Consider the following 20,798-nt stretch of genomic DNA (forward strand, 5'->3'; position numbering starts at 1 on the left):
ACACACGGATGCATGCACACACACAGGGATGGATGGACACACACACACACGGATGCATGGACACACACACACACACACGGATGCATGGACACACACACACACGGATGCATGGACACACACAGGGATGGACGACACACAGGGATGGACGACACACAGGGATGGACAGGCATGTCTCACCCTCGGCTTATACACGAGTCAATAATTTTTTCCAGTTTTTTGGGGGTAAATTGGGGACCTCGGCTTATATTCGGGTCGGCCTATACTCGAGTATATACGGTAATTTCTTCCAGGTACACTTGCACATGTCTGGGATGTATGTGGTGGACAAGGTGAGAACATGAAGTCAGGATCTGATCTGCCTTGCTTGCTGCAACAAAGTTTCTGGTTTCTCCCCGATGTTTGATGTATGCATCTGCCATGGTGTTGCCTAAATGAATCCTGATTGGATGACCTACCAACAGAATGGTTCAATACTTCGGTGAGAGCCATATGGCCAGAAGTTTTGTGATTTTTTGGGGAAACAAATGACCAAGACCACTGTAGCAACACAGTGACTACAGCTCCTCCCCGGCATTAACATCTTCCAAAATATGGGAAAAGGAGCTGGCTTCCTGAACCATCATGTCAGAGACAACCTGGCCCTTGGTGCCAAACAAATCAGTCTGAAGTTTCTCCTGTTGAAGAAAAAACTTTGAGCTGAGCTGTGTCCAGAACTATACTTATATACTCCAAACAATGAGTCAGTTCCAGTGCTGATTTCTGAAGGTTCAGGATCCATCTGACTCATTATCATTTCTGGACAGCCAAGGCTACATTGTCCAAAAGAGGGGGCATGAAGTGAAACCCCAGCTTGTATCCCTGGGATAACACTTTCTGTATCCAAGCCTTGGAGATGAAAGCTATCCAAATGTCTGCAAACGTTTACTAACATCTCCCACTCTGAAAAGGGGGGTGCACCTTTATGCAAACTTTGAGCCACAGACCTTGTGGCAGGACTGGGAGCCAGGTGTGTGGGGTCTTGATGTGGAGGGAATGGAAGTAGAGAAATGAAAGATGTTCCTTATGCTTCTTCTAGTGATGAAAATGGATGCTCTTGCTACCAGTGGCATCCTTCATAATAGTATAGCCATAGTTTGTCAAAGTAAAGTCACTGCCTGGATTGGATAAATGGCCAGACCCACCAGTGAAAATAGAATTCTAGAGAGGGCTACCAACCACTTATCGACTGAATCCATAAAGACAGATGCATCCTTTACCAGTATGGCAGTCGCCTTGTTAAGGCAAAATACTGCCCGATCCACAGTGAGAATAGACCATTTTTGTACAAAATTCTCCTCAAAGGGGCACAAGGCTAATCATTGTTTGGGGAGAGCAAACAGTTTGTCAGGGTGTCTCAAGTTTCGGTACAGAAATAGTTGGAAAGGCTGGTACAATGGATGCAAAGTCTTAGCAGCTTTAAAGGACCCAACATTTGAAACAGTACTGGTAGAAGTTACAGGGTGGTGTGCATCGCATTGCTAAGAGCCAAAAGATTCCCTTTTAATTTGGCAGTGATAGCAGTAGACTGTGACTCCTCTGGGGTAAGCTCATCAGTCAAAGGCTGGAGCAATTCAGAATCAGAATCTGTATCCAATGGAGCTGAAGCTGCTTAGGCTGCAAGCAAATCATATAGAGAATATGCAGGGTAGAGTGCGGGAGCATGCTTGTGGTCTCTTGATTTGGGCCATAAAGTAATAAAAACTGTTGTTGAAAGGGCCGGGGAGCCAACCACAACCAATAAATGTAAGACTCAGGGTATGAGACAATTCCTCACGAAACCTAGACAGCTGGCAGAAAATGAGGGTCAGTCAAATGGAGGTGACAAAAGTCAGTGCAGATCAGTAGCAGAAACAGATCAAATATTACTGTTCCACTTAGAGTTCACCTGGGTCTTGCAAGCTGGAGAAGCAGCAGGGAGATACTTCCTCGATGCTCAAGAAAGAGAGTGGAGCATGCACAGGACATCCCCCCATGGGTGATGTGAGTATCAGACCAGCCTACTCATGTAGCGAGTGTTCATAAACAGGGCAAGTACTGAGGAAATGCCAGGGCTCTGCACCTGGAATTTGCTTCACAGCTAAACTTTTACCAGAAGATGTCCTATATAGCACTCAGCGCCCAAAGGTCATTCCCAGGCTATCTTCCCAGCACAATCCAGCCCAGTGGAGTCCAGATGCAGCTCTTAAAAAGCCATGTTAAAGGACAGCCATACAAATAGCTGCAATTGAGGAAAGATCCACATGCTGAAACCCCAATACCAGATTTCATCAGCAGGTGACACTGTAGGCAAACTATGAAATTATAACCTGTTTCTTGAGAAAACATAAAGCCGCATGAGCTGTGATCCCACTATATTGTCAAGAGTCCTTGAATTTCCCTTCAGCTGTCTAAGTATACAATGCAGACTTCCATTCAGAAGAATATAAAAAAAAATAGGTTGTTGTCCATAGTGACCATTCTGATTACTTTTTCATATTCCCAAAATATTAAAGACTTTGATTTGGTTACCATTGTCCTTTTCTTCATTCTTACTTATAAATATCACCCCTTTTGTGTAATTACACTCATTTTCTAGTTTTGCTAGAAACATTTTTATAATTATTTCAATAAGAATATTATACAAAAGATAATTGTTCATAAACACTTTTGTTAGTCTACAATTTGCAAATATGACATTCAGAAATTTGATACTAGAAAAAAACTGCACAACTCATAGCACCAGCATGTTATCTTGCTAGCCTATCTACAAACAATAAGGCTTCATGTACTCTACAGCTTCTAAACTTGAGTTTAGGAGCTTTTGGTTTTTTTTTTCACCAAAGCTCCTAAACTCAACTCCATAAAAGCCTATGTCAATGTACACATAGGTTTTTACAAGAGTTTAGGAGCTGCAGCAGTTAAGGGAACTTCAACCTCCCTCAACCTCCCTCTCAGAGGCAGAAGAATCGTATTCAGGAAGGAACGTTTTGACTGAAGCCTGCAGGATAACGTGAACCACCGCAAAACTGCAGAAAACTAGCAGCTTTTGCCGCGTTTGGCGGTTTCCTGCAGCCGGCGGACAAAGTAGGCGGTGTGTACATGAAGCCTAAAAAAAAGACAGAGTAACAGACATGCTGTTGCATAATAAGTGTTCAATATACATAGTGCTAAACAAACTAAAATAATATGGAGGATATCAGGATAGTAATGATTTTAAGGAAAATTTACAGTAATGCAGACCAAGCAAAAAAAAGGGGGGTGGGGGGGGGTGGGGGAGTGGAGGTTGGAGAACAGGGATCACTGATTGTTCACCAATCTATGAGATAGAATGGTTAAGCCTCAAAATGGGAATCTTGCAGTACACTACTATAGGGGTTCCCAGTCTACACAAAAATTTGGTGTCTCACTTAAGGATACTTGAAAATGTATTTGCCAATTCTGACGGGATTCCATGAGTTTAGAAGGTTAGACCTCCAATAATATATTTGCAGTATACAGGTAACAGGGTTCCTAGTTGACAAAAAATTGTGTCTTAGTCAAAGATACTCGAAAGATCATTTAGTCTGTTTAGTTTATTACACAGGACTCTGCTACTAGGCAAGTTAGGTAAATACTGTACATATCTAGCAAATTTACCTCTAGGACAGGAGGTAAAATACATTGACCCTCAGCCTCCATTGATTGATTCCAGGAAAGGGACATTGGCGCTGGTGTATTTCAGCATACAACATGATTACATTTATGTAAGGCAGGATTAGTGTTAGGTTTGCAGGGAGGTTATGGGAGTAATAGGGAAGTTAGGGTTACAGAGATGGCGGAAGTAAGGAATACAAGTGTTAGGGGCTTTGAGTAGGAAAAAAAGTCTTCTTCACCAGAAGCTCTGAAAACTATCATTTCTGATCTTTTGCCAATCATATACCTGATTGGCTTCATTGGAGCATAGCACCATGACCCCCATTCTTTTTGTACTCATCCTAGTCAAACCAAAGTGAATTAATTTACTGCAGGGACAGTTAGGATCAATGGGTGGATCAACAAGAAGCCACCTGCCACAAAGTTGGATTTCCATTTACTTGTAGCTGAAAGGTTTCCATGTAAATATGGGTAGATGCCGGTAGAGTGATGGAATACCAACAGATGGGTGTACCTACATAACAGTTTCTGGATATTAAGCAACAAAATGGCAAGAGAAATAACAGCATGTGGTAGGAAATCTGGCAGCTCAGGCGTCATGAACTAACCTCTGGTCACACAGATAAAAGACAGCAATGGATCATTCAATCCATAGGCATCTACTGACATAACAGTTTTGGATGAAATTACTACCAAAAAAGAAAACTTTTGCTACCATACAACTAGCTCATATTGTTTTTTACCAAGCACAAGAAAGGACAATCAGACATGTCTGTTTCCCATTGGAGTGGCAATATTTAAAGTTAACAGAACATTAATAACAGATGCGTGGGTGAATGAGGGATATGTTACAGTAGCTGAAATCTCATTTAACATCCATGCAATGCAAGAGCTTCCAGTAGATATTGTAGCAAATTTCCTTTGTATTATTCTTTTGTGGGTGATTTTCAGTGTTGTGGTGCCCTAAAGCAAAATATTGCTACGGTCTTATTTTAATGTCAGCGGCTGGTTATTATAAAAAGAAAGCTCTATAGAAATGTAAATTCTAATAAAAGCCAGAAGTTTGACCAAATATACTGCCAGAAAAAAAATCAGTTTAGAAAAATCACAAGCGTTTATACAAAAAAAATGAAAAGGCAGCCTGATAACATCAAAATGGAAACATTGTTTTTTTTTTGTTTTTGTTTTTTCAGAGATTGCTTTATTTGAGACAGAGCCAGTAAAAACTATAACACACTGCATGCCAGAGGTGCAATTGGGTAAGGCTGCGCAATAAGAGTTACAGTAAATCTGCGTAATAATAATTTGTGGATTGGATGGGATGGCTTTTAGTGTGATTGCTATTTATGCACAGAATAATCACTAACTTTTTCTAGAACAAGGAACAGTGAAGTAGATATATGTTTTTGTTTAGCCCCAGCTACAAAGACGATCAATCTAAAACCATTTCTATGTTCAGTATACAGTTGCTTATAAAGATAGAATCCATATTACCAATAAAAGAACATCAGATTTCACCTATCATTTTGCATCGCAGTTTCAAAAGGACAAATGTATATTGCTGCCTTGGACAAAGATAGTATTAGTGCTTTATCAAAAATCAGAGAAAGACAAGGAGGAGGTCATTATTCAAGCAAAGGAAAAAGGTTGGGAAGAGTTAAAACCTTTATTAAATAATTTTTTTATTTTCCTTTCATTTCCTTTCCAGGAGATGCAACAGGAAATTAGATGAAATCTCACCAAAGTGGATGTTCCATTCATACACCAAGGGGACTTTTCATTTTAAACAGCAGTCACATAACATTTGCCCCCATTGGATAATTTTTCCCTCACGTCATTCCTTGGTGTCAAAGGTCTACAGCAGGGGTCTCCAATCTTTCTAAATAAAGGGCTAGTTTATCATCCCTCGGATTTTAGAGGGGCCGGACTGTGGTCAATAGGAGGAGAAAATGTCCTGGTGTTAGTAACAATGCCCCATTACTGGTATCAGTGAGGGGAAGAGTGCCCCTTCATTGGTGTCAGTGAGGGGAAGAGTGCCCCTTCATTGGTGTCAGTGAGGGGAAGAGTGCCCCTTCATTGGTGTCAGTGAGGGGAAGAGTGCCCCTTCATTGGTGTCAGTGAGGGGAAGAGTGCCCCTTCATTGGTGTCAGTGAGGGGAATAGTGCCCCTTCATTGGTGTCAGTGAGGGGAATAGTGCCCCTTCATTGGTGTTGCTGGGAGGAATAGTGCCACATCATTAGTGTCAGTGGGAGGAATAGTGCTCCATTGTTTATATAAGTGGGAGGAATAGTGCCCCAAGGGTCGGATAAAGGCAAGCAAAGAGCCACATCCGGCCCCAGGACCACAGTTTCAAACCACTGGTCTACAGGACAAATACAGAAGATGAATCTTGACAGAGCTTCTAACTCTTCCTTACTCTATCGAAAACTAAACAAAAAAATCTCTTCAACCAACAAGATTTCAAGCAATAGCAAATGCCCATTGTGTCTGTATGGCCCAACTATGGGAAGTGATTCTTCAAATGATTACAGATATTAGGTTTCATGGCAAGCTTCATTTGTGAAGGAGTTTATTCTGCCGCAGAATAAAATAATAGGATGGCAAGTGTACAATCAAATAAATAAAATGCCTAGGATTATGAATGCTTAGCACAAGACGTATACCACTTCTGGGAACAATCATTGCAAAATAAGAATGTTATATAAGTATTGACCTGGCAAAGCATTCTGGAAGTCTTTTGCAGGGTTCATATTTTACCCTTGTTTTTAGTTCTTTCCCCTGATAATAGTGCTGCTTTTTTTTTTACCACTGATACACCTTGGGTAGAATGAAGAAAATGATGAAATGCCTGGAGTTTGCATGTTCTCCCTGTGCCTGCGTGGGTTTCCTACGGGTACTCCGGTTTCCTCCCACATTCTAAAGACATGCTGGTAAGTTAATTGGCTCCCGTCTAAATTGGCCCTAGTCAAGCACGTCGGGACCCTTCGGGGTAAGACCGCGCTATATCAAGATACCTCTCAACTCAACTCAAATGCTATTTTAGGGGGAAGTGAAAATCTTTTAATAGATGAGTCTTTATAGTACCTCCACATGGCCACTTGTTGATTTTCATTTACCAGTCAATATATTACAGGTGAAAAAAGCCAATGACAGGACAGACAGACAGACAAATTTACTAACTGTGCCAAATTCAACTACACAAGAAGGCTTGGTGATGAACTTTTAGGACCCTGAGAGATTTTCAACTTGAAGCTTGTAGCTCTAAAATGCTCAACAAGCCAAATCCTATTAATTTCAATGGCCCCATTCACATCTGAGCGTTCTGTCGCCTGAAGCAAAATGGCTGTCGCTCAAAAAAGTACATGAGCTTCTTTTTTGTAGATTACAAGCATTTTTGTTCCCTTATAAATGCCTGAAAACGTGTCACTTGAGTGTTTTACAAGCGGTTTGTCATGTGTTTTCTGCTCAAACAGAAGCTCTATGCCTTTCATTTTCTCCTCTCTCCTCTCCCTAGTGCTTTCTATTGGCTAAACAAAAATGCCTGAAGCTGTAAAGAGCTTAGAAAAAAAACACATCACTTCCAGCAGTAAGGGGTCTTCTGAAGTAGAGGGCAACAGGGAAAATGGTACCCCAAGACTGGGTGGATGCTGCCTTCCTCAGATGGGATAATCCGATGGAAACTACAAAAAAAACAAACCTAGTACATTATCAATGATTTAATTTAATGAATACAATTTTTTTTAATAAAAAGTGGGAACTCACATTCCCTAAAAAAAGCACTTGCCTATGGTGGTCCTGATTAGCCTAGCTCTGAAGAAGGGGGTGTGCCTCCGAAACATGTCAGCTATACCCCGTGATATGGTCCTGCACATGTCCATACATTGTGTGTGTTTTTTATGTCTCACTGAGAGTTGTATTTTGTGAGTACCCACTTTTTAGGATTTTTTTTTTATTAATTAAATTATCAATGATAATGCACTAGTTGTGCGCACCTTCCAATTTGTTTTTCTTGTAAAACGCTTATAATACACTTCTAAAAGGCTTGTAATAAACTTCTAAAAATGCTCGAAAACTCTCAAATGAAACGCCTAAAAGTCGGAGGTGTGAACGGATCCTTAGGCCACATGCACACAGGTTTCTTGTAAATGCTGTTTCTCCTGACAGGAGAAAAACAGCATTATAAACTCACCTAAGCTGAAGTTTTTCAAACTAGTTTAGGTGAGTTTAGCAGTGTTTTTTTTTCATTATGAAGATTCCAGCAGAAGAAGTGAGTTCATGCAAACAATAAGCTTGTGGGACAGAACTGGCTCCACTGGAGGCCTGGACAGTTGCTGAGTAATTGCACCTACTGCCATTCCACAGAAGGACTGTCTGGCCATAAACAAGCTGGCCATACACTAGTAGCATTTTGTTAAAAATTTCTAATTTTAAGAACGTCCGTTTGATTCTCTAAACATTAGTGGGGTTAAATCAACGTTAATTTTCGACCGTAGTAACAAGAAAGTACAAAGACCGGATGGAAAACTTTCACAAACTAATGAATTTCTAAGCCCCTGTACACACGGTCGGAGATTTCGACAACCAAATCCAATCCGATTTTGTCCGTCAGATTTTGTCCATCGGATCTTTCAGAACGTGATGACGTAATTTCGTTACGATGGGACTACATTCAGGCTAGTAGCCAATAGCTTTGATGTAGGAATTTGATCTGAGCATGCGTGGCACTTTGGTCCGATCAAAATTCTCTACACATGATCGGAGTATGTCCGATCGGACCAGTTTGTCTGGAAATATTTCCAACAAGTTGGAAAATTGGGTCCGACGGATATTCTGACGGAATCAGTCCGATGCATACCACACGCAGTCGGATTATCCGACAACAAGTTCCGATAGGACACATTCCGACGGATTCTCCGACCGTGTGTACAAGGGCTAATAGTAAATGTAATTTTCTTTGGGAAAGTCCATTTGTTCCAAAATCAAATGTTAAAGGCAAACAAAATTTTGAAGGACTTTTTAAATGACATTTGTCAAGTCACTGAATGTTTTGAGAATCTTTGCGCACTATTTCATATTAATGTTCTTCTAGTTTATGGCCAGCTTAAGTTTTACAAAGAATTTCATTGTGTTCGTCTTTTATCTAAAAAAGACTGTAAGATAATTGTTAGGCTGGATTCACACCACCTTTATATTTTTAGCGCATTTTACAGATTTGCACTACAGTCCATTTAACTGCTTCCCGGACGGCGCACGCCGATGTACGTCGGCAGAATGGCACGGCTGGGCAAATAGGCACACCTGTACGTCCCTTTGAATTTGGCGCCGTGCCATCGCGTCTGCACCGCCGGTGGCACGCGCGCACTGGCAGCTCCATGAGTAGGATGGTGGGTCCCGCAGACTCGATGTCCGCGGGGATACCCACGATCCTCTCACGGAAAGGAAGAATGGGGAGATGCTAATGTAAACAAGCAGCTCCCCGTTCTGCCTAGTGACAGTGTCACTGATCATAGCTCCCTGTGATCAGGAGCTATGATCAGTGATTTGTCACAGCTAGCCCATCCCCCCAACAGTTAGAACACACTTAACCCCTACAGTGCCACCTAGTGTTAACCCCTTCACTGCCATATTTACACAGTAATCAATGCAATTTTAATCGCACTGATCACTATATAAATGTGAATGGTCCCAAAAATGTGTCAAAATTGCCCGATGTGTTTGCCATAATGTCGTAGTCACGATAAAAAAATAAAAAAATAAATCACTGATCGCTGCCATTACTAGTAAAAAGAAAAATATTAATAAAAATGCCATAAAACTATCCCCTATTTTGTAGACGCTATAACTTTTACGCAAACCAATCAATAAACGCTTATTGCAATTTTTTTTTAACAAAAATATATAGAATATGTATCGGCCTAAACTGAGGGAAAAAAAATATTTTTTTATATATTTTTGGGGGATATTTATTATAGCAAAAAATAATGCGTTTTTTTCAAAATTGTCGCTCTTTTTTTGTTCATAGCGCAAAAAATAAAAACTGCAGAGGTGATCAAATACCACCAAAAGAAAGCTCTATTTGTGGGGGAAAAAAAGATGTCAATTTTGTTTGGGAGCCACGTCGCACGACCGCGCAATAGTCAGTTAAAGCAACGCAGTGCTTTGGTCTTTGGCCAGCAACATGGTCCGGGGCTTAAGTGGTTAGTGAACATGTTTTTCTATGGAACACGTTCTGTAGTGCAAATCTGCAAAATGCAAAAAGGACAAAAAAAAATGCATAGATGTGAATCCAGCCTTACATAGAACTCCTTTCAATGCCTTCAAGGAAATAGAAACTTCTGCCAAATAAAATTGCCCTCATCCATTCAATCAGAGAATCATAGGAAATACGCTAAACAGATTTTAATGGCAAAATCTTTGTTCTGTTAGCAAACAACATTTATGAATATAGCACATATCCAGAAAATGAATAACACATTGATGTAAAGACAAGCAGTATTTGAAAATGGAGATCTCTCCAAATGTGCCGCTGAGGATATAATAGTTCCTTTATTTATTTTACATGGTATTTTAATTGCAGTTTTTTGTCTGAGAAAAAAAAAATGAAGAATGTTCAATTCTTCTTAGACAGTGTTTACATTACGTACAGCAGTGTTGTATGCCTGGAATCTAGCTATGTCATTAAACGGGTAGTTCACGGTTTTGCACTTTTGTACTAACTGTGCAACAAGCAGTTGTGTGCACAAACCCATTGCAATCACTGTTTGCTTTTCATTAAATTTGCTAACCCTAAGCTGCTAAAAGCTAATTTTGAATGGTTGCCAGGGATTACTGCACACCATTGCTTTGAGTACATTAATGAAGAAAGAACATTATTACAATGCACTCTTGTACAACACCTGCAGAAGACCTGCAGTCATACAGATGTGCAGGATCAAGTGCGACCAGAAAATCGTTCTACCTAAGCTATACTAGAATGAACGGCAGAAAACCTATATCCTACTGGCTGCTATTGGTTACCGCAAGTCATTTGAATTATGTTACTTAAAAAAGCTAAATTTCAATAAAACTGTTACTCAAAGTTAATCTGGAAGCAGCAACCCTTGTTGATAATTTTACATTGCACATAACAGGTTCTCTTTTCCAGCATCTAAACCCAAGAACAGAAATTGATAGTATTCTAGCTTACCTGTCCTTAGATATAGTGGCTACATTATTTTTATTTTTTCCCTTTTATTTTACCCTGGCAATCCTGCTATTGACACATTTCCTTTCCTAGGGCGACCGCTGTACTGAGCAGCATTGACACCTTAGGACAGGGAGTGTGTTAGGATGACATAAAAATGTGTTAGGGCTATGTAAACCATTCTTCTGTTCTCCATACCAGCGGGAGGTGTTTTGTAGTCCATAGAGATAGCAGGGAATACTTTTACATAACAGTCCAGATAGCATTGGGTTCATATAGACTTGCAGTTGGGGGGGGGGGGGGGGGGGGGTTGTTAAAAACACACACTTACACTGCATTTTTAATGCCACCTAACTGCCACGGTTTTGATCCTTTGCTTGTTGCCTACAGCAAAAATGACCACTCCTCTGCTGTCTTCGGCTGGCATAGTGCAACTGAACATGACCCATTAAAGCAAATGGGGTATGCGCCGCTATGAACATGGAGGCAGCACATTGGTACAGCACTATGGCAAAACAGGTGGTGAGGAGGTGTCATATCATCTCCTCCCTACCCATCAAACACCTCTAAAAAGCATTCTGAACACAGATCAAAGGTGTGACAATTTAGCTGCACGTCTAAACGTAGTATGAGTTATTAGTTCACAAATTTTCTGCCTAGATGAACAGCTATTTTTTTTGCAGTTGTCAAACAGATACAGTAAAATCATTCCAATGGGATATTTAACAGACCAATAGGGAACAAATAAAAGAAATGTAATGCTAGAGTTTTGGATACACTTTAATTTTTATGGGGCAACTCCATACACAATAAGTATTACAGTTATGAGTGGATCTCAGCTGAAAGAATCATGCAGTGGCCTTTTATATCTCTTTCCAAGATTGTGTTCCCATCCCCATCAGGAATCTCACTCCTCTTGTGGCATCAGAAAGTGTCTCCTTAGTGCTGCTACTGCATATTCCCCAAAACCATGGCAGTAGGCAAAAAATTAGGGATGAGAGATCTTAGTCCTTTTTATGCATTCTCCAAATAAAGAATTCCAACCGAGTCAGAAAGGCTCAGGTAGGTGGGCAGTGCTGGGAACTCAGTGATTTTACATATAGAATTGTTAACAGGTATTTAAAGTGTATGTAAACTCTAACAATAGGTTTCTCCTATTTTCTCCCTTTTGGTTGGTTACATATACCATTGTTTTATTATATCTGTTCAACAAGTGCAAAAAATGTAGCAGAAATCTTGTGGGCTGATAACTTGTTGTACGCTTTGTCTCTGGACTGTTATCAGTTAGCATTGTTTCCTGCTATGTCCACAGACTACAAAACACCCCCCTGTTATGGAGTCGATAAGTGTAATGTAGCCCTAACACACTTTTTGTCCTAGGGTGCTGCTCTGTATAGTTGTCACCCTAGGAAAGGAAGTGAGTTGATGGCAGGATTACCAGGTTATAATAAAGTGAAGAAAGTTTGAAAAAAATAAAACAAATGCAGCTACCACATCTAAGGAACAGTAAGCTGCAATAATATACATTTTTGCTCATGGATTTCAATTTGCTTTAATTTAACTCATCCTCAACTGGTTAAAAATTTAGGGTTGGAGAGATGTACAAAAGAGTTTTCACAATGACTTATGCCGCGCATACACAACCGTTTTTTCCCATCGGAATAAACTCCAAAAGGTTTTTCCGACGGAGTTCCGCTGAAACTGTCCTGCGTACACACGATCACACCAAAGTCCGATCGTTAAGAACGCGGTGAAGTACAAGACGTACAACGGGACTAGAAAAAGGAAGTTCAATAGCCAGTAGTCTATAGCTTCCGTCTCCTACTTGCTTCAGAGCATGCGTCGTTTTTGATCTGTCGGAACAGCATACAGACGCGCGGTTTTCCCGATAGGCATAGGTTCCGTCGGAAATATTTAAAACATGTTTTATTTCTAGGTCCCTCAGAATTTTTGTAAAAAAAAAGTCAGATGAGGCATACATACGATCGGAATATATGATGAAAAGCTTCCGTCTGACTTTTTCTGTCGGACATTCCGCTCGTGTGTACGCAGCATAAGTATACGTTTAGTCTTAAAAAAATTTTTTTATTTTTTTTGTTATGTGTGTTGCTTATCTGTCATGACCTGGAACAGACAACTTCTGGATGTTCACATTTTAATGTATACATTAGGGTTTTTGTATCTAAGTATACTTTGTGATTACTTCTACAATAACAGTAATTAACGATTTGAATTTAAAAAAAAAATGTTCTTTTATATATGTTGCCTATCTGTCATGACCTGGAATGGGCAACTTTCAGATGTTCACATTTTAATGTATACATTATGGTTTTTGTATCTAAGTATACTTTGTGATCACTTCTACAATAACAGTAAAAAATTATTGAATATAAAAAAAATAATAATAATGTATGTTCTTTTATATATGTTGCCTATCTGTCATAACCTGTAATGTGCAACTTTTGGATGTTCGCATTTTAATGTATACATTATGGTTTTTGTATCTAAGTATACAATAACAACAATAAAAAAAAAAAAAAAAGATTAAACAGAAATAAAAATGTTTTTGTTTTGATTTTTGGGTGTCAAAATGTGATGGTTCATTACACAAGAAGATCAAAACATAAGAAATGTGTGATCACCTGCCTTCGCTTTGTATTGAGTGCAAGTGAACCCAATGCCCACAGCCTGTAGACATAGGCAGTGCCCAGGGAAGTCTCAGTACACCTGCTGAAGTGTGTGTAGGAATGCAAAGTGCGGAATGTGACATCCCCTCCCTGCACCTTCTTAGCACCTAGGTGTCATTTACAATCCAAAAACAATGCATCTGCCCCCTCTCTCTACCCATGCCATGCTAAAACACACATTTGTAGATCAAACTCTTACCATGATCTGCCTTCACCTCTATCAATCAGAAATGAGAAATAAATGAAATAGACATAGGGGGTTGATTTAACTCTATCAAGGATAAAACAAAACCTTCTTTTAAAGCAGTTGGAATAGGCACTGCAGCAGCACCAGCTGACCTGTCTGGTCTGTATGAACAGGTGGCCAATATTTTGCAGCCTGGTAGAAAATCTAAGAAATAAAGCATGCTAACTTCTTACCTTGGTTATACAAGATCCAAGGGAAAGGTATGATGCCGACATGTGACAGTGAGGGACTGAGAAAGTGCTCTGATCAGCTGCTGTTAACATTCTGTTGGCTTTTATCTGCAGGTGGGAGGGGCTGTCCCTTGGAGTAGGTGGGCTGTCAGGGCAGCAGACAGACAGACAGACAGGCAGCAGGCACTCAGTCCCCCAGCACTTCTGCAAAGTGTGTTTTCCAGGGAGCTAGTCAGGAGGGGAAAGGAAAGTCAATTGTGCCTTAGAGCAGGCTTACATTTTAAAAGAAAAATGCAAATGGAACAAGACGTATGCAAAATTCATCCAAACTCCATGGAACATTTTCATTTTCAGATGTTTAAAACATGAGACTGTACACTATGTACAGATCCCAGAGCAGACGTTTCATTTAATGCCACATATTTAGGTTAATAAGTCCATGGGGTAGTAAAGTAGTAATAAACCCTCCTTTTCACCTTAACACATTAAGCACAATAAAATAAACTTCCCCAATTAACCTATTTGTTAAAATTCTTACCCCAGCACTTGTAGTTTACATCTTCATCTGCTGCTGGCTCCTGCTCTATCAGTGCTCCTCTCCACTTCCAGTGCTCACAGGAAAGAGTTAACAGTGGACAGTGCAGTCTGGAGTCATTGTGTTAGCTTGGAGAAGGGAGGAGGGAAGAGGAGGGAGGAGCAGGGAAGAGTCTTGTCATTCTAGACTACAGTAAAACCTTGGTTTGAGAGTAACTTGGTTTGAGAGTGTTTTGCAAGATAAGCAACATTTTTAAATACATTTTGACTTGATATAGAAGCAATGTCTTGATATACAAGTAGCGTCATGTCACAACTGAGTAGAAGAGAGGCGCCTCTAAGTGTAGCAATATGGTTACAACTTACAATTAATGGAGGTACAACATTTAGCAACTCACATAGTGGATGATTAAAAGTGGCACATCTAAGCCCCTGTACACACGGTCGGACATTCCGACAACAAAATCCGTCTGATTTTTTCAGACGGATTTTGTCCGAAACTGGTGTTGCATACACTCGAAAAACGCTGGTAAAGCACCGCTAGTTTTCGGGCGCCGGCAGTGTGAAAGGGCTCTTAAAGCACTCAGGCTTTCACATTGGGATTGCAGATAGGGCTTCTTTCATGCGCTTTACAGGAGCTTTTTTTAATGCTAAAGCGCCTGAAAAACGCCCCAGTGTGAAAGGGGTCTTAGCCCTTGTACACACGGTCAGACATTCCGACGGAAAATGTCCGATCGGACAAGGTTGTCGGAAAATCCGATCGTAACGTGATGACGTTATTTAGTAATGACGGGACTATGTTCAGGCTAGTAGCCAATAACTTTGGTCTAGGAATTTGATCTGAGCATGCGTGGCACTTTGTCCAATCGGAATTCTCTACACCTGATTGGATCATGTTGTCGGAAAATTTTTATATCCAGCTGTCAAACTTTGTTGGTCGGATATTCCGGAAAAAGTCAGATGAAGCCCACACACGGTCGGATTATCCGACAACACGGTCCGATCGGACATTTTCCGTCGGAATATCTGACCGTGTGTACAAGGGCTAAGACCCCTTTCACACTGGGGCGTTTTTCAGGCGCTTTAGCATTAAAAAAGGCTCCTGTAAAGCGCATGAAAGAAGCCCTATCTGCAATCCCAATGTGAAAGTCTGAGTGCTTTAAGAGCCCTTTCACACTGCCGGCGCCCGAAAACTAGCGGTGCTTTACCAGCGTTTTTCGAGCCCTAGCGGGGCGCTTTTAACCCCCACTAGTGGCCAAATAAAGAGTTAAAAGCGCCCACAAAGCGCTACTGCCAAAAGCGCTTTGCAGATGCTTTTCAGGCGTTTTGCAGGCGCTTCCCATTGATTTCAATGGGAAGGGCCGCTCTAGGAGCGGTGTATTCACTGCTCCAAAAGCGCTGCAAAGAAGCTGCTTGACTTTTTTTGATGCCCTGCCAGCGCAGCGCCTCAGTGTGAAAGCACTCGGCTTTCACATTGGGATTGCAGATGTGGCTTCTTTCAGGCGCTTTACAGGCACTTTTTTTAACGCTAAAGCACCTGAAAAATGCCCCAGTGTGAAAGGGGTCTCAGTGTGAAAGCACTCGGGCTTTCACATTGGGATTGCAGATGAGGCTTCTTTCAGGCGATTTGCAGGTGCCTTTTTTAACGCTAAAGCACCTGGCAAATGTCTGAAAAACGCCCCAGTGTGAAAGGGGTCTAAGTATGCAGGCACAGGGGTAAAGCTGTCATTATAGACAATCCTCCTCACCGCCATCGACATCGTCCCTTCCACTCTGCCCTCCATGTGCGGTTCAAGCCACACTTTCAGATAGCTCTACTGCAGGGAAGTCTTTCCGATCACGATTGCAGACTGACAGTGGTGAGAGCAGGGGGTGCGGAGGATGGTCTATGTAGACAGTTTTACCCCAGATGCCTGCATACTTAGATGAGCCTCTTTTAATCATCAACCATGTGAGTTGCTAAATGTTGTACCTTCATTAAATGTAACCATATTTCTACACTTAGAGGCTCCTCTCTTCTCTTTTATACTCAGTTGTGACATAACGCTACTTGTATATCAAGACATTGCTTGTTTATCAAGTCAAAAATTATTAAAACAGTTTGCTTGTCTTGCGCCTCTCTTCTCTTTTATACTCTGTAGCTCCTGCTGGATTTTGCATGTAATCTCTCCTTGTGGGGGCTGCCATTTGTGGATGGACAATTTATGGTTACACAGCCTATCATATTGCTATAATCTTTTATATGGACTAAAAAAACTGAAGGACCTATAAATAAATGGTCGTGGAACAAATCATTTGAGGTTCCATTATGTCTTATGGGGAAATTCGCTTTTATATACAAGTGCTTTGGATTACAAGCATGTTTCTGGAACGAATTATGCTCTCAATCCAAGGTTTTACTGTATAGTACTATGAGGGAGATTTACTAAAACAGATGTGTGCAAAATCTGGTGCAGCTCTGCAGAGGCGTCAATTAGTTTCCAGGTTTTATTGTCAAACACACGATCAGATTATCGGACACATTTTGTTGCATGTCTTATATCGAAAGTGAAGAAGTTACTCGACATATGAAAATTCTCATATGACTTCAGAAGTGACATAATGTGTTGAATTGTTTTGCATTAGTTCTTTAGTTTCTGAGCATGCGTAGTCTTGCTCTTATGATTTTGTTCCGACGAAAACTGTACTAATGAAATGAAAATCGGATGTTGTGTTCACATGCGGCAAACATTTTATAGCCTGTCTGTCCAGTTTTTGTCTTCCAAAAATGTAGAATCAGCTGTTGAAAGCACCATACTAATGCTCAAAAAATCGTCAGATCGTTCGTCGGACTAAATTTTACTTCAGATTTTCGTATTGTGTGTACGGGCCTTTAACCACTTAAGCGGCAGACCATTTTGCTGGGCAAAGACCAAGACAAAGCACTTTTTGCGATTCGGCACTGTGTCGCTTTAACTGATAATTGCGCGGTTGTGCGGCGTGGCTCCCAAACAAAATTGATGTTCTTTTTTTCCCCACAAATAGCACTTACTTTTGGTGGTATTTGATCACCTCTGTGGTTTTTATTTTTTTGCGTTATAAACAAAAAAAGACTGACAATTTTGAAAAATAAAACATTTTTTACTTTTTGCTATAATAAATATCCCCAAAAAATATATAAAAAAACTATTTTTTTCCTCAGTTTAGACCGATGCATATTCTTTGACATATTTTTGGTAAAAAAAATCGCAATATGCATTTATTGATTGGTTTGCGCAAAAGTTATGGCGTCCACAAAATAGGGGATAGATTTATGGCATTTTTATTAATAATTTTTTTTTTTACTAGTAATGGCAGCGATCAGCAATTTTTATCGTGACTGCGACATTATGGCGGACAATTTTTACACATTTTTGGGACCATTGGCATTAATACAGCGATCAATGCTATAAAATTGCATTGATTACTGTAAAAATGTAATTGGCAGTGAATGGGGTTAACCACTAGGGGGTGGGGTTAAGTGTGTCCTGTCTGGGGGATTGGCTAGCAGTGGCATGACACTGATCGTTGCTCCCGATGACAGGGAGCAGACGATCAGTGTCCTGTTACTAGGCAGAATGGGGAGATCCTGTGTTTACATTGGCATCTCCCCATTCTTCAGCTCTGTGACACGATCGTGGGTACCCCCGCAGACATCGAGTCCACAGGTACCACAGGCACGGTCACGAAGCTCGTGGTAGGCACACGGCACTGTGTCGCTTTACCTGACAATTGCGTGGTCATGCGAAACTGTACCCAAACAAAATGTATGTCCTTTTTTCCCCACAAATAGAACTTCCTTTTGGTGCTATTTGATCACCTCTGTGTTTTTTATGTTTTATGCTATAAACAAAAAATGTGCAACAATTTTGAAAAAAACATACATATTTTTTACTTTTTGCTATAATAAATATTCCCCCCCCCCCAAAAAAAGTCTTCATCAGTTTAGGCCAACATGTATTCTTCTACATATTTTTGGTAAATAAAATCTCAATAAGCGAATATTGATTGGTTGACGCAAAAATTATAGTGTCTACAAAATGGGGGATATATTTATGGCATTTTTATTATTATTATTATTATTTTTTTTTTTTTTTACTAGTAATGGCAGTGATCTGCAATTTTTAGTGGGACTGCGACATTGTGGCGGGCAGATCGGACACTTTTGACATATTTTTTGGGGCCATTGACATTTATACAGCGATCAAAGCAAAAAATTACCACTGATTACTGTATAAATGTCACTGGCAGGGAATGGGTTAACACTAGGGGGCGATCAAGGCGTTAAGTGTGTTCCCTAGGAGTGTTTCTAACTGTATGGGGGCTGGGCTGACTGGAGGAGGAGAAAGATCGCTGTTCCTAATCACTAGGAACAGCAGATCTCTCTCTAACTCCCCTGTGAGAACGGGGATCTGTCTGTTTACATTGACAGATCCCCGTTCTGGCTCTCTTTCCCAAGGGTTGCCGGCGGACATCAGGGCTGCTGACCACGCGCATTGGGTCCCCTGCCATGCAGCAGGTGCGCGCCTGCTACGGCTCCTTGAAGGAGCTGACGCACACCTGCAGTAATATGCGGGAACATGCCGACCTGCCGCCGTATAACGGCGGCTGGTCGGGTAGTGGTTAAGTAAAATCCCCAAAGAATATAAATCTACTTTGTGTGAACCAGACATCTTTACAAACCAAGATATTGCCTGTAAAATGAGTGGTGACAGCATTACTGAGCTGAAATAGCCTATACAGAGAGCAGAGCTCTTGGAGGGACCCATCAAGCCACACTCACTGCAGGCTGCCTGCAGAAAACTACGAGAGGGGTGGAGACAAAACTAGTCACTCAACACAAACGGAGAGAGCAGCGGAGACCTGCCTTTATTACAGGAAACTCCGGCAGGGAGGAAAAGTGCAGGAGCCATTTCATTCTGCATTACTGCTGCTTGCTATGGGGGCACTGAACAGGAGGGAGGGCCAGGAGCAGCAATTACAGGGACCCAAGAAGAGGAGGATCTGGGCTGCTCTATGCAAAACCAACTGCACAGAGCAGGTAAGTATAACATGCTTGTTATTAAAAAAAACAAAAAAAATGACACTTTACAATCACTTTAAATAATGCATTACAATTTAACCGAACCTATTAGATGTTAGTCCACTAAAATGTACTGGAGATTTTACTCGACTAAAAGGTAGAAGATGTAAGTTGACTAAAATACGACTAAAACAAAAAAAATTCAGATAACTAAAATATGACTAAAAAGAAAATGGTATTTTAGTCAAAAGACTAAAATACGACCAAAGCTAAAATGGCATTTTCAGGGCCTTCTTTAACATGGGGCAAAAGGGGAAGCTGGGCCCAATCATTGTTTTGTGGCCCAATTGTCAGGTCACCTTGAGGCCAGGTGACAGATGCACACCGTAGGGATACGGAGTGCACCGCAAGGTTGCGGACCCTATGGCTGACTGCTGCGGATGGGGGTCAAGGTGATAAGGAAGGCAGGGCTGCCAGAAGACCAAGACGGATCCCACCGGGGTTAGAGCGTAAGATTCCCTGGGGCGCGGAGTCTAAGAGCCAGCAGGTGTTCACCAGAGCCTCTAGTAGTGAGGATGGACTTGGCTGCAACTGGCTCCAGGTCGCGACCCCCAAGGTCACACGAACAGTAGGCAACAGGAGGATAGGGATAGTGAGGGAGATAAAGGTGAGGTGATAAAGCCAAGGGCGGGGCCACAAGCAGACAGGAATAGTCAGGGACACGACAAAAGGTCAGGATCACAGGCAAACAGGGATAGTCAAGGACATGCCAAAGTCGGTAACGGAACAACAGAACAGCACACGGCAGGTAACAGGAAGCTAAACACACAAAGGTTGATCAGCAGGGTTGGACTGCAGTGCACAGGTTAATATTGAGTTTTCTGATAGGAGCTAGGGTGGAGCCATGCCAGAGGATGGATACAAAAGCAGTCAGGTGAGGGTCGGCTGGTCTCTAGAGATGAACACATGGAGACAGGTAAGCAGACAAACTCTATTGCATAACCATGACACCAATGCAGCTGCCCGCAAATAGCATACTTACAAACAGTCTCGCTAATTGATCCATTGTCCTGGGATGTCTGTGTCCTGGGGGGCTGAGTGCTGACTTTCAGCAATGTGCAGCATATCTCTTTACTGTTTTCTCTAGTCACCATGGTAACGGGACACTGAGACCATGGCATTAGGATCAGATTCCTTTCATCAGTTTGGAAACAGTGGGCGGGTCTGCAGGCAGGCTCCAAGGAGGTACAGCAGTGACAGAGTTGGTCAAAGGGGGTTGATGATG

At 41.3% G+C, this 20,798-nt stretch overlaps 1 protein-coding gene across 2 annotated transcripts in view; it reads right to left on the reverse strand.

Moving 5' to 3' along the window:
• Nucleotides 1-14,576, reverse strand: part of COL8A1 (collagen type VIII alpha 1 chain) — a 143,800-nt gene extending 129,224 nt beyond the window's left edge. The window contains exon 1 of one of the 2 annotated variants that reach the window (XM_077480187.1): nucleotides 14,477-14,576. The gene's annotated coding sequence lies outside the window, so the exon portion shown is untranslated. Of the gene's footprint in view, nucleotides 1-13,941; nucleotides 14,077-14,476 lie in introns of those variants that run through there. The other variant, XM_077480186.1, reaches the window with a different exon arrangement.
• Nucleotides 14,577-20,798: the final 6,222 nt, after the last annotated feature.

This window comes from Lithobates pipiens, unplaced genomic scaffold, assembly GCF_037356315.1.
Source record: "Lithobates pipiens isolate NorthernLeopardFrog02 unplaced genomic scaffold, aLitPip1_a1.2 Scaffold_16, whole genome shotgun sequence".
Taxonomy (NCBI): domain Eukaryota; kingdom Metazoa; phylum Chordata; class Amphibia; order Anura; family Ranidae; genus Lithobates; species Lithobates pipiens.